The sequence below is a fragment of the Vidua chalybeata genome, chromosome 1, assembly GCF_026979565.1.
Source record: "Vidua chalybeata isolate OUT-0048 chromosome 1, bVidCha1 merged haplotype, whole genome shotgun sequence".
Lineage (NCBI taxonomy): Eukaryota > Metazoa > Chordata > Aves > Passeriformes > Viduidae > Vidua > Vidua chalybeata.
In genome coordinates, this window is record NC_071530.1 from 54,099,480 (window position 1) to 54,111,454 (window position 11,975).

General features: G+C 42.1%; 1 long non-coding RNA gene across 8 annotated transcripts; it reads left to right on the forward strand.

Moving 5' to 3' along the window:
* The first annotated feature begins 1,432 nt into the window (after nt 1-1,432).
* LOC128786636 (uncharacterized) lies at nt 1,433-5,041 on the forward strand. 8 transcript variants are annotated; one of them, XR_008430395.1, is made up of 3 exons: nt 1,433-3,434; nt 3,694-3,828; nt 4,115-5,041. It is a non-coding gene; the product is annotated as an uncharacterized LOC128786636 (long non-coding RNA). The 8 variants fall into 8 exon arrangements; XR_008430394.1 differs by having other exon boundaries at nt 3,793-3,828; XR_008430397.1 differs by having other exon boundaries at nt 1,436-2,781; nt 3,346-3,828.
* Nucleotides 5,042-11,975: the final 6,934 nt, after the last annotated feature.

The window sequence follows — 11,975 nt, forward strand, 5'->3', positions numbered from 1 at the left end:
GTGAGGAACATGCTATAATAGACTCCCTTCAAAATCTAGTTGAAATTTTGCAAAACAGTTCTATGAAGCAAAAGATGTGATCTATGCATTGCGAGCTGCCTTAACAGAGGAACATATTAACAAATCACATCATGCTGATTCCTCTACAGAGCTTGAGGAGAAGGAAACTCCTCACATGAAACAAATCTATCCTCATCAAGAACTTGAAGCAGCAAGTAATTGTGGGGAACATTGCTGCCACCACTTGAGACCCTTGATTAAAACAGAGTAGAACTATCTCAGTGATGATGATCTCGAACCTCACATCACAGCCAAACACATACCATCACAACTAAACACTGCCACCGAGCTAGCTAAGCTTAAAAGGGAATATGGACAGCCTCCACATGAATCAGAAACAGAATGTGTTTTCCGGGTGTCCCTCACTGGTGGTGATCAAATTCAATTAACTGAACAGGAAGCCACTGGGTATTGGGGACATGGTGTCTTCTTAACAACAGGAGAGAAAGGTGACACATGGTCCCTGACACAGCGTGCAGCTTTTTGGGCCGGGGGAACAAGCCCCTTGGAAAGGGGAGATCCCATAGCTAGAATTAGTACCCCCGACCAACTCTTGGAAAATGTGCACAAAGCTGCTTGCCTGCAAATGACTCACAAAAAGAAATTAATTCCTGGCTTTGAATCCCTGATGCAATTACCTGTGAAGCCCAAGATAATGACCCTTTAATTTGTGGGCTTCCAGAATCACTCAAACCTACAGCAATTCTCCTTCCAAAAAACGATAGCAGCTGTATCTCCTGTAGAAAGACCAGCTAGATTTCCTAGTAAGCAGAAGGACCCATTTGTTCCCCTTTATGACTTGTTGAGGAAAGGGGTGAAATGGGATTGGAGTCTTTCTCAGGAGTCAGCATTGCAATTGCTGATTTTTGAAGCAACAGCTCATCAAGCAGTGACCCCTATCCATCCTACAGATCCTTTCCAGGTGGAATGGGGATTTGCCTCCTCAGGGCTGTCAGTACACATATGGCAGCGGGGTGCTGAGGGTCTGACAAGACCTGTTGGTTTTTACTCCCGTGGTTCCAAAGATGCTGAGAAAAGATACACTACCTGGGAAAAAGGATTGTTGATGGTTATCTTAGCTTTCCTAGAAGTAGAAAAAATTGCATGAAAACAACCAATTGTATTGAGAGGCCCCTTCAAGGTTATTAAGACAGCCACTAGTGGGACTCCCCCTCCTGACGGGGTGGCCCAGAGGGCCTTAGTGAGAAAGTGGTATGCTCAGCTTGAACATTACTGTAACTTCTTCTCAATGACAGAAGGACCTGTAAAAACTTTACTAATCCAAGAAACTGAGAGCTTGGACAAACCTGCCTCTGTAATCAAAGTAACCCCTCCTTTCTGCCCCAAACAATCAGCAAACTCTTGGTTTACTGATGCTTCTGCTAAAGGGGAAGGAAAAGTATGGAAATATAGGGCAGAAGCCCTCCACTTTTCCTCTGGTGAGCAAATGATTACAGAGGGAGAAGGTAGTACACACATTGGGGAGCTGATAGCTGTCTGGAGTATTTTTCAACAAGAAGCACAGAATTCCTCTTTGGTCTGCATCTACACTGACTCCTATGCTCTGTACCAAATGATCCTAATAATCCAGCTCATGACCCTGGCCAACCTGTTCTGGTGGACCTCTCTTACTATAGGACTAGTAGCACTTGTGCTAAAACCCCCTCTGAATAAATATGCATGGGAAGCCTCTAGTGCTCTAGGGAAAGAGCATTGGACAAATACATGCTGGATAATTCCATCATTCTAACTTTTCTGCCTCTCGGCAGCAGAATTCTGTTGTGTTTACTTTTTCAGAAGAACCCCGAGGGACATGAAGACCACCTAATCCATGATAAAACTGGTAATACTTTTCTGCATCCTACCACAACCCCATGGCCAGAAACCAGCTGAGTGGCCGTGGTCTGAACTAATTGTGGTAGCATGCAGAAAAAGTGAAAGGATCTCTTTAAGCACAAAAAGGTGTGTACGCACCCAAGCATACAGGATTGTTGGCACAATTACACATTAACACAAACTGTAGAAGTAGTTTGGTTTTGGTCCAAAAATACCGAAGCACTTTTTTTTGTTTTGTTTTGTTTTTTGTTTTTGTTTTTGTTTTTTAAGTTTAAAGTATTGATTCAAATACTGGAGTAGGACTTGATGTTAATGTTGTGACACCTACCACCCAACCACTGGTTACACTTAGCCCGAAAATCTTTGGAATTGGACCATATATAATCAGGAAAACTGGCCAACAACAGATATTGTTTAATCTGTTATGGTCTCTTAAACAAGTCAAATTGCTGATGCAAAACAATATCTCAGAAATACAACCAGCTTGTTCACCCTTTTTGCAGACCTCTTTTCAGGGTTGGACAACCTGGCTGCGACAGTGGAACCCTCCTAAAAACCGGGTGCCAAGAGACGTAACTGGTCTTGTGGGGACAGGATTGGGAATCCTAAATAGTATTGATTCAGAAGTATTAATGAATAAATTGGCTTCCACAACTAAAGATTTAACCAAAATACAACAACCACTGCAATCGTCCTTATCAGCCTTGGGAACACATCAGTGGTTGCTATCAAACATTCTACCAAATTGGGAAAAGATAAATGTAAATAATAGCAAATTGATAATTGATGGACTTAATGCCACACAAAGCAACGTTTCCTTAGCTCTTAGCTGTATCCAGGCTCAATTATGGATGCAGTCAGTTGCTGCCTCAATTATAAGAGAAGGTGAAGAAGGCACTTTTCCTACTGAGATTAGGAAAATAGTCTGGGACAGTGCCACTGACTTCGAAAGAGATTTCCAATCCTGGTGGAATTTAGTGAATTTTACCTATGACCCTAACACAAACACAGCCACAGCATTTGTGCTGACCATAAGAAATGCCTCGGTGCATTTGATATTCCCTATCATTGCACTAGGATTAAATCATGATGGACCCACTTTCTATCCTTCTGAACATAGAGAATGGGCCCGTCAAATTGATGACAAATGGCAAACTGTCAATTTAGAGTCCTGTACCATCTGAGAACAACTAGGGTTTATCTGTGAAGGTAATGCAATTGTAGCTCAAGATATTTGTCTGGACACAGAACAAAATAGCTGTCATTTTGATATTCATCCTAACGAGACTTCTGAAACAGTCCTTGTATATACAGACAATGGGTGTGCCTGCTTCAGAACCGCTTGTGATACTGTGTTTATAGAAAGTACAGTAGTAGATACTAAAAATCATTCAAATTTTTGTGCTTGTAACTTTACTAAAATTGCAGGATGTGATTTTTCTTTTGTAGCTCCAGTTACTTCACATGAACTTTTAGAATCCAATCTCACGTTGATTCACAAGCTACTGCCTACTCCCATTGGGATGAACCTTACTCTGGTAAAGCAATTATTACTTCATCAAGATCTAATAGAGATCCTAGGAAAAATCAAGGGGAATGGACAGAAAACTCTGGTAACTGTTCATCATGATGTGCAAGAAATACATCGTGTTGTAGAAAGGGTGAAAAGTGATGCTGAGCACAAGTGGTGGGATACCCTTTTCGGGTGGTCACCCACCGCCACCGGTATCCTGAACAAATTGTGCCATCCCATTGTTGTTCTTCTGGTTTTAGTTATGATTGGTTTTGTTTTATCAGTAATCTTGCTTATTGTAAATTGGAGAATGATGAAACGATGAACAAAATTAACATCTATAATTAATGCACACCACTTGGCCGACATCCTTTACACTATAGATGTTCCCAGGACTGTAGACACAAGAAGATTATAAGGTTAGAAGATATGTTTTACATAATTTTCTTTTATGATTTGCTCTAATCACTGTTTTAATTATTTTTGTTTATTGTTTATAAAATTGTACTGAGTAATATCGATTATACTAGGTTTGTTACTTTACTGTTTAATATTGATTATACTGGTTTATTATTTGATCAATTTATTGTTTAATTGATTAATATAGATTATTATTTAAATAACTATTATTGATTTACTAATTGTATTTTGCTTATTGTTTAATTATAATTTGTTGTGATTACTAATATGTTGTGATTGTTTTAGTTTTCGTGTTTTCTCTTTCTTTCCCTTTTCCTCTTCTCTTTTCCCTGCGACGTGCTGCCAACACTTGACGAGTCCTGAAGACTCCACGACGACACCATGGAATCCTGCTGATGAAGATCTTTCGAGGGCAATCGTCAGTCACGGGGTGGTGTAAGAGCCCGTCTGAAGCCCCTCATTTTCCATTCTGCCTTCCGATTGCCACAAGAAAGAATCCCATCCCCCACTGTAGTTCCGGCTTAGAACAGGACACAGCACAGGTGGAACCACTGAACCGTCACGCTGGCTGTTCCGAACAAGGCCTGGTAAGAACTTGGCAAGGACTTGGCAAGGACTTGGCAAAGACCTGACGTGGACCCAGCACGGGACAGCCTGATGCGCGGCCTGCTTCTAATCTCCGTTCTTAAGCCAAATGAACTTTTGGGGTGACTCTCGCGGTCCTTCATTGAAGACCCCTCATCTGCCTCGTTACCACTGTGACAAACAAAAATGAGAACCCTCCTCCCAAGGACTGAGACTGAGACCCCTGCTATAGGGAGGAGGGGAAATTGGTGGTCTGACCACTAATGACATGACCTGTTTCCCTTCAGTGATTCAAATGGACTTATTCTTCATTGGATTCGTCTTGCTTTGGTGGTTACTGTGGACTCACCTGTTCCCTCGGGGCGATTACAATGGACTTTCATTATTACACTTGTTCCCCCCCTCTCTCCTCTGTGGACTATAATTGGACCCCCAAGTCGACCAGAACTTCGAAGACTCCCCCGACACGACAGATGGATCCCCATCGTCCGGAGCACTGAGGATCTCGCCTGTGTTGGTAGCTATTCCCATATCCCTCTTCTCTCTCTATCCTTTTATCTCCTTTCAGATCCCCACTATCGCGTTTACTGTTTTGGCCCCTAATAAAGGTGCATTTGTTGTGATTAACTGATAGTCCCTTGTTGTTTGCCTTTGTTGCACTTTTGGGATCGGTGAAAAGAACCATCACGACACCCCGCAAGAAGCGGATCGTGACATTAAAATTGGCGTCACGGACAGGATTTCTGTCTAGACAGAAGGGTTGCAGCTGAAAAGGCACCCACACTGTCTTTGGAAATTCATAAAGGATCCCTTAGTGCAAAAGGCGGGACACTGTTGTTTTGTTGTTGTTGTGTGTATCTGGTCTGGGAAGGAAGGGACAACTTGAAGCAACTAAGCAGAGCCTCGCAGGCAGATTATTGTCCTTTCACCCAGCCAGGGAAGCGAAGGGCGACACAGCGAGGGCTGTGTAGTTTTGTGGAACTTAAGTTTGTAGCTCCCTGTCGTGGTTTTGGTCCCTTCACAAAATGAGTGACAATCTTAGCCTTGAAATTAAAGCTGAATTTTATGCACTACTAGCCAAACACAATGCCAGACCTTCTACGGAAGGAGAAAAATGGGCGCAGAGTAATTGGTTGAACTTAGAAAATGTTATTGATAGAGTGTGTTCATTACAACATGAAACAAAATTCAAACTGGGCAAAAAAATACTATCTCATGCTCAGTTTTGGGAGCTTGTCTTACGGCAGCTATAGAAAATGGCTTCGAGCGAAGAAGTGAGGAACATGCTATAATAGACTCCCTTCAAAATCTAGTTGAAATTTTGCAAAACCAGTTCTATGAAGCAAAAGATGTGATCTATGCATTGCGAGCTGCCTTAACAGAGGAACATATTAACAAATCACATCATGCTGATTCCTCTACAGAGCTTGAGGAGAAGGAAACTCCTCACATGAAACAAATCTATCCTCATCAAGAACTTGAAGCAGCAAGTAATTGTGGGGAACATTGCTGCCACCACTTGAGACCCTTGATTAAACAGAGTAGAACTATCTCAGTGATGATGATCTCGAACCTCACATCACAGCCAAACACATACCATCACAACTAAACACTGCCACCGAGCTAGCTAAGCTTAAAAGGGAATATGGACAGCCTCCACATGAATCAGAAACAGAATGTGTTTTCCGGGTGTCCTCACTGGTGGTGATCAAATTCAATTAACTGAACAGGAAGCCACTGGGTATTGGGGACATGGTGTCTTCTTAACAACAGGAGAGAAAGGTGACACATGGTCCCTGACACAGCGTGCAGCTTTTTGGGCCGGGGGAACAAGCCCCTTGGAAAGGGAGATCCCATAGCTAGAATTAGTACCCCCGACCAACTCTTGGAAAATGTGCACAAAGCTGCTTGCCTGCAAATGACTCACAAAAAGAAATTAATTCCTGGCTTTGAATCCCTGATGCAATTACCTGTGAAGCCCAAGATAATGACCCCTTTAATTTGTGGGCTTCCAGAATCACTCAACCTACAGCAATTCTCCTTCCAAAAAACGATAGCAGCTGTATCTCCTGTAGAAAGACCAGCTAGATTTCCTAGTAAGCAAGGACCCATTTGTTCCCCTTTATGACTTGTTGAGGAAAGGGGTGAAATGGGATTGGAGTCTTTCTCAGGAGTCAGCATTGCAATTGCTGATTTTTGAAGCACAGCTCATCAAGCATGACCCCTATCCATCCTACAGATCCTTTCCAGGTGGATGGGGATTTGCCTGCTCAGGCTGTCAGTACACATATGGCAGCGGGGTGCTGAGGGTCTGACAACCTGTTGGTTTTTACTCCCCTGGTTCCAAAGATGCTGAGAAAAGATACACTACCTGGGAAAAAGGATTGTTGATGTTATCTTAGCTTCCTAGAAGTGAAAATTGCATGGAAAACAACCAATTGTATTGAGAGGCCCCTTCAAGTTATTAAAGACAGCCACTAGTGGGACTCCCCCTCCTGACGGGGTGGCCCAGAGGGCCTTAGTGGAAAGTGTATGCTCAGCTTGAACATTACTGTAACTTCTTCTCAATGACAGAAGGACTGTAAAACTTTACTAATCCAAGAACTGAGAGCTTGACAAACCTGCCTCTGTAATCGAAGTACCCCCTCCTTTCTGCCCAAACAATCAGCAAACTCTTGGTTTACTGATGCTTCTGTAAGGGGAAGGAAAAGTATGGAAATATAGGGCAGAAGCCCCGCACTTTTCCTCTGGTGAGCAAATGATTAAGAGGAAGAGGTAGTACACACATTGGGGATCTGATAGCTGTCCTGGAGTATTTTTCAACAAGAGCAAAGAATTCCTCTTTGGTCCTGCATCTACACTGACTCCTAGCTCTGTACCAAATGATCCTAATAATCCATCCAGCTCATGACCCTGGCCAACCCTGTTCTGGTGGACCTCTCTTACTATAGGACTAGTGAGCAAGCTTGTGCTAAAACCCCCTCTGAATAATATGCTGGGAAGCCTCTAGTGCTCTAGGGAAAGAGCATTGGACAATACATGCTGGATAATTCCATCATTCTAACTTTTCTGCCTCTCGCAGCAGAATTCTGTTTCTGTTTACTTTTTCAGAAGAACCCCCGAGGGACATGAAGACCACCTAATCCATGATAAAACTGGTATACTTTTCTGCATCCTACCACAACCCCATGGCCAGAAACCACTGAGTGGCCGTGGTCTGAACTAATTGTGGTAGCATGCAGAAAAAGTGAAACGGATCTCTTTAAGCACAAAAAGTGTGTACGCACCAAGCATACAGGATTGTTGGCACAATTAACACATTAACACAACTGTAGAAGTAGTTTGGTTTTGGTCCAAAATACCGAAGCACTTTTTTTTGTTTTGTTTTGTTTTTGTTTTTGTTTTTTGTTTTTTTAAGTTTAAAGTATTGATTCAAATACTGGAGTAGGACTTGATGTTAATGTTTGTGACACCTACCACCCAACCAGGTTACACTTACCCAAAATCTTTGGAATTGACCATATATAATCAGGAAACTGGCCAACAACAGATATTGTTTAATCTGTTTGTCTCTAAACAAGTCAAATTGCTGATGCAAAACAATATCTCAGAAATACAACCAGCTTGTTCACCATCCTTTTTGCAGACCTCTTTTCAGGGTTGGACCACCTGGCTGCGACAGTGAACCCTCCTAAAAACCGGGTGCCAAGAGACGTTAACTGGTCTTGTGGGGACAGGATTTGGGAATCCTAAATATATTGATTCAGAAGTATTAATGAATAAATGGCTTCCTACAACTAAAGATTTAACCAAAATACAACAACCACTGCAATCGTCCTTATCAGCCTGGGAACACATCAGTGGTTGCTATCAAACATTCTACAAATTGGGAAAAGATAAATGTAAATAATAGCAAATTGGATAATTGATGGACTTAATGCCACACAAAGCAACGTTTCCTTAGCTCTTAGCTGTATCCAGGCTTCAATTATGGATGCAGTCAGTTTGCTGCTCAATTATAAGAGAAGTGAAGAAGGCACTTTTCCTACTGAGATTAGGAAAATAGTCTGGGACAGTGCCACTGACTTCGAAAGGATTTCCATCCTGGTGGAATTTTAGTGATTTTACCTATGAACCCTAACACAAACAAGCCACAGCATTTGTGCTGACCAAAGAAATGCCTCGGTGGATTTGATATTCCCTATCATTGCACTAGGATTAAATCATGATGGACCCCACTTTCTATCCTTCTGAACATAGAGAATGGGCCCGTCAATTGATGACAATGGCAAACTGTCAATTTAGAGTCCTGTACCATCTGAGAACAACTAGGGTTTATCTGTGAAGGTAATGCAATTGTAGCTCAAGATATTTGTCTGGAACACAGAACAAAATAGCTGTCATTTTGATATTCATCCTAACGAGACTTCTGAAACAGTCCTTGTATATACAGACAATGGGTGTGCCTGCTTCAGAACCGCTTGTGATACTGTGTTTATAGAAAGTACAGTAGTAGATACTAAAATCATTCAAATTTTGTGCTTGTAACTTTACTAAAATTGCAGGATGTGATTTTTCTTTTGTAGCTCCAGTTACTTCACATGAACTTTTAGAATCCAATCTCACGTTGATTCACAAGCTACTGCCTACTCCATTGGGATGAACCTTACTCTGGTAAAGCAATTATTACTTCATCAAGATCTAATAGAGATCCTAGGAAAATCAAGGGCAATGGACAGAAAACTCTGGTAACTGTTCATCATGATGTGCAAGAAATACATCGTGTTGTAGAAAGGGTGAAAAGTGATGCTGAGCACAAGTGGTGGGATACCCTTTTCGGGTGGTCACCCACCGCCACCGGTATCCTGAACAATTGTGCCATCCCATTGTTGTTCTTCTGGTTTTAGTTATGATTGTTTTGTTTTATCAGTAATCTTGCTTATTGTAAATTGGAGAATGATGAAACGATGAACAAAATTAACATCTATAATTAATGCACACCACTTGGCCGACATCCTTTACACTATAGATGTTCCCAGGACTGTAGACACAAGAAGATTATAAGGTTAGAAGATATGTTTTACATAATTTTCGTTTATGATTTGCTCTAATCACTGTTTTAATTATTTTTGTTTATTGTTTATAAAATTGTACTGAGTAATATCGATTATACTAGGTTTGTTACTTTACTGTTTAATATTGATTATACTGGTTTATTATTTGATCTTTATTGTTTAATTGATTAATATAGATTATTATTTAAATAACTATTATTGATTTACTATTGTATTTTTGCCTTATTGTTTAATTATAATTTGTTGTGATTACTAATATGTTGTGATTGTTTTAGTTTTCCTGTTTTCTCTTTCTTTCCCTTTTCCTCTTCTCTTTTCCCTGCGACGTGCTGCCAACACTTGACGAGTCCTGAAGACTCCACGACGACACCATGGAATCCTGCTGATGAAGATCTTTCGAGGGCAATCGTCACTCACGGGGTTGGTGTAAGAGCCCGTCTGAAGCCCCTCATTTTCCATTCTGCTTCCTTCCGATTGCCACAAGAAAGAATCCCATCCCCCACTGTAGTTCCGGCTTAGAACAGGACACAGCACAGGTGGAACCACTGAACCGTCACGCTGGCTGTTTTCGAACAAGGCCTGGTAAGAACTTGGCAAGGACTTGGCAAGGACTTGGCAAAGACCTGACGTGGACCCAGCACGGACAGCCTGATGCGCGGCCTGCTTCTAATCTCCGTTCTTAAGCCAAATGAACTTTTGGGGTGACTCTCGCGGTCCTTCATTGAAGACCCCTCATCTGCACTCTGCCTCGTTACCACTGTGACAAACAAAGAATGAGAACCCTCCTCCCAAGGACTGAGACTGAGACCCCTGCTATAGGGGAGGAGGGGAAATTGGTGGTGGTCTGACCACTAATGACATGACCTGTTTCCCTTCAGTGATTCAAATGGACTTATTCTTCATTGGATTCGTCTTGCTTTGGTGGTTACTGTGGACTCACCTGTTCCCTCGGGGCGATTACAATGGACTTTCATTATTACACTTGTTCCCCCCCTCTCTCCCTCTGTGGACTATAATTGGACCCCCAAGTCGACCAGAACTTCGAAGACTCCCCCGACACGACAGATGGATCCCCATCGTCCGGAGCACTGAGGATCTCGCCTGTGTTGGTAGCTATTTCCATATCCCTCTTCTCTCTCTATCCTTTTATCTCCTTTCAGATCCCCACTATCGCGTTTACTGTTTTGGCCCCTAATAAAGGTGCATTTGTTGTGATTAACTGATAGTCCCTTGTTGTTTGCCTTTGTTGCACTTTGGGATCGGTGAAAAGAACCATCACGACACCCCGCAAGAAGCGGATCGTGACAGAGGCGGGCTGGTTACCCCAGACCTGCTAAGCGAGAAGCGGCAGTCCTCCAATGCTGCTTTTCGTCTTTTTCGCGAGAAAAGCGCAGTAAAGAGGACGAAGCGAGTGATAAAAAGAGTGAGAGAACCCCTGTGCCTGGGACTGGGTGCTCAGAGAAAGGTGGGAACCCTTAGTGTGTGTGTGTGGGGGGGATAAAAGGTAATTAATTAGAAAAAAAATTAATTAAAAGGTAACAAAGAGGGTTTCTTGGCATAATCTATTGGGGAAAAATAAAAGGTAAAATGTGTAGGAGGGGCCCATAAAAATTCTGCTGGATGGAGGGATAAGAATGCCCAAGAACATCCAAGATCAACTGCTGGATTGAGGATTAATGTTCCAGAGAGCATCCAGGGTTGATTCAAACCTGCTGGATTGAGGGATTAATGTTCCAAGGCATTCCGGGTTAAGTCAAACCTGCTGGTTGAGGGATTACATTCCAAGAGCACCAGACTTAAGTTTGCTGGGTTGTTGAGAGCACCCAAGATTGAGTAAAAAATTTTGCCAGTTTGAATAAGTTCTGACAGGATCTAGAGTTGGGAACCACACAGCTAGATTTGAGGGGTATCCAAGAAGACTGGGACTAGGCCATGGACACCTAAAAGTGTAATAGGTGTGTTGAAAAATAAAAGGTACCTGTGTTGTTGTGGTTGTTTTTTTATTTGTAAGAGTAAGTAAAATAAAGTTAAGTGAATGTCGACGAAGAAAGTATATGTATGCATCCTGTCCTGTTAAGCAGCCTCACTGTGCTTCCCTGCTGTGACCGACAAACACAAGTTACGACCCTCAAACTGAAAAGTTCAATCAAATATTGCTTCCATTGATGACCATGATATTGTCTAGAATACCTTGTTACACTTATGTTATGTAAGTGTTAATACCCTATCCTACCATTTCGTAAACCTGATGGGTCTACCGGTTAGTTACAGATCTGCGGGCCATAAAGAAGGTGAACTGAGGATCTGTATCCTGTGGTGGCCAATCCCTACACGTTATTAACTTCTTAACAGCCGAGCTAACTTGGTTTACCGTTTTAGATTTAAAAGATGCCTTCTTTTTGCCTTCCTATCCACGAAGCCAGAAAATTTTTGCATTTGAATGGGAAAATCCTAAGAGCGGGCGAAGAACTCAACTGACATGGACC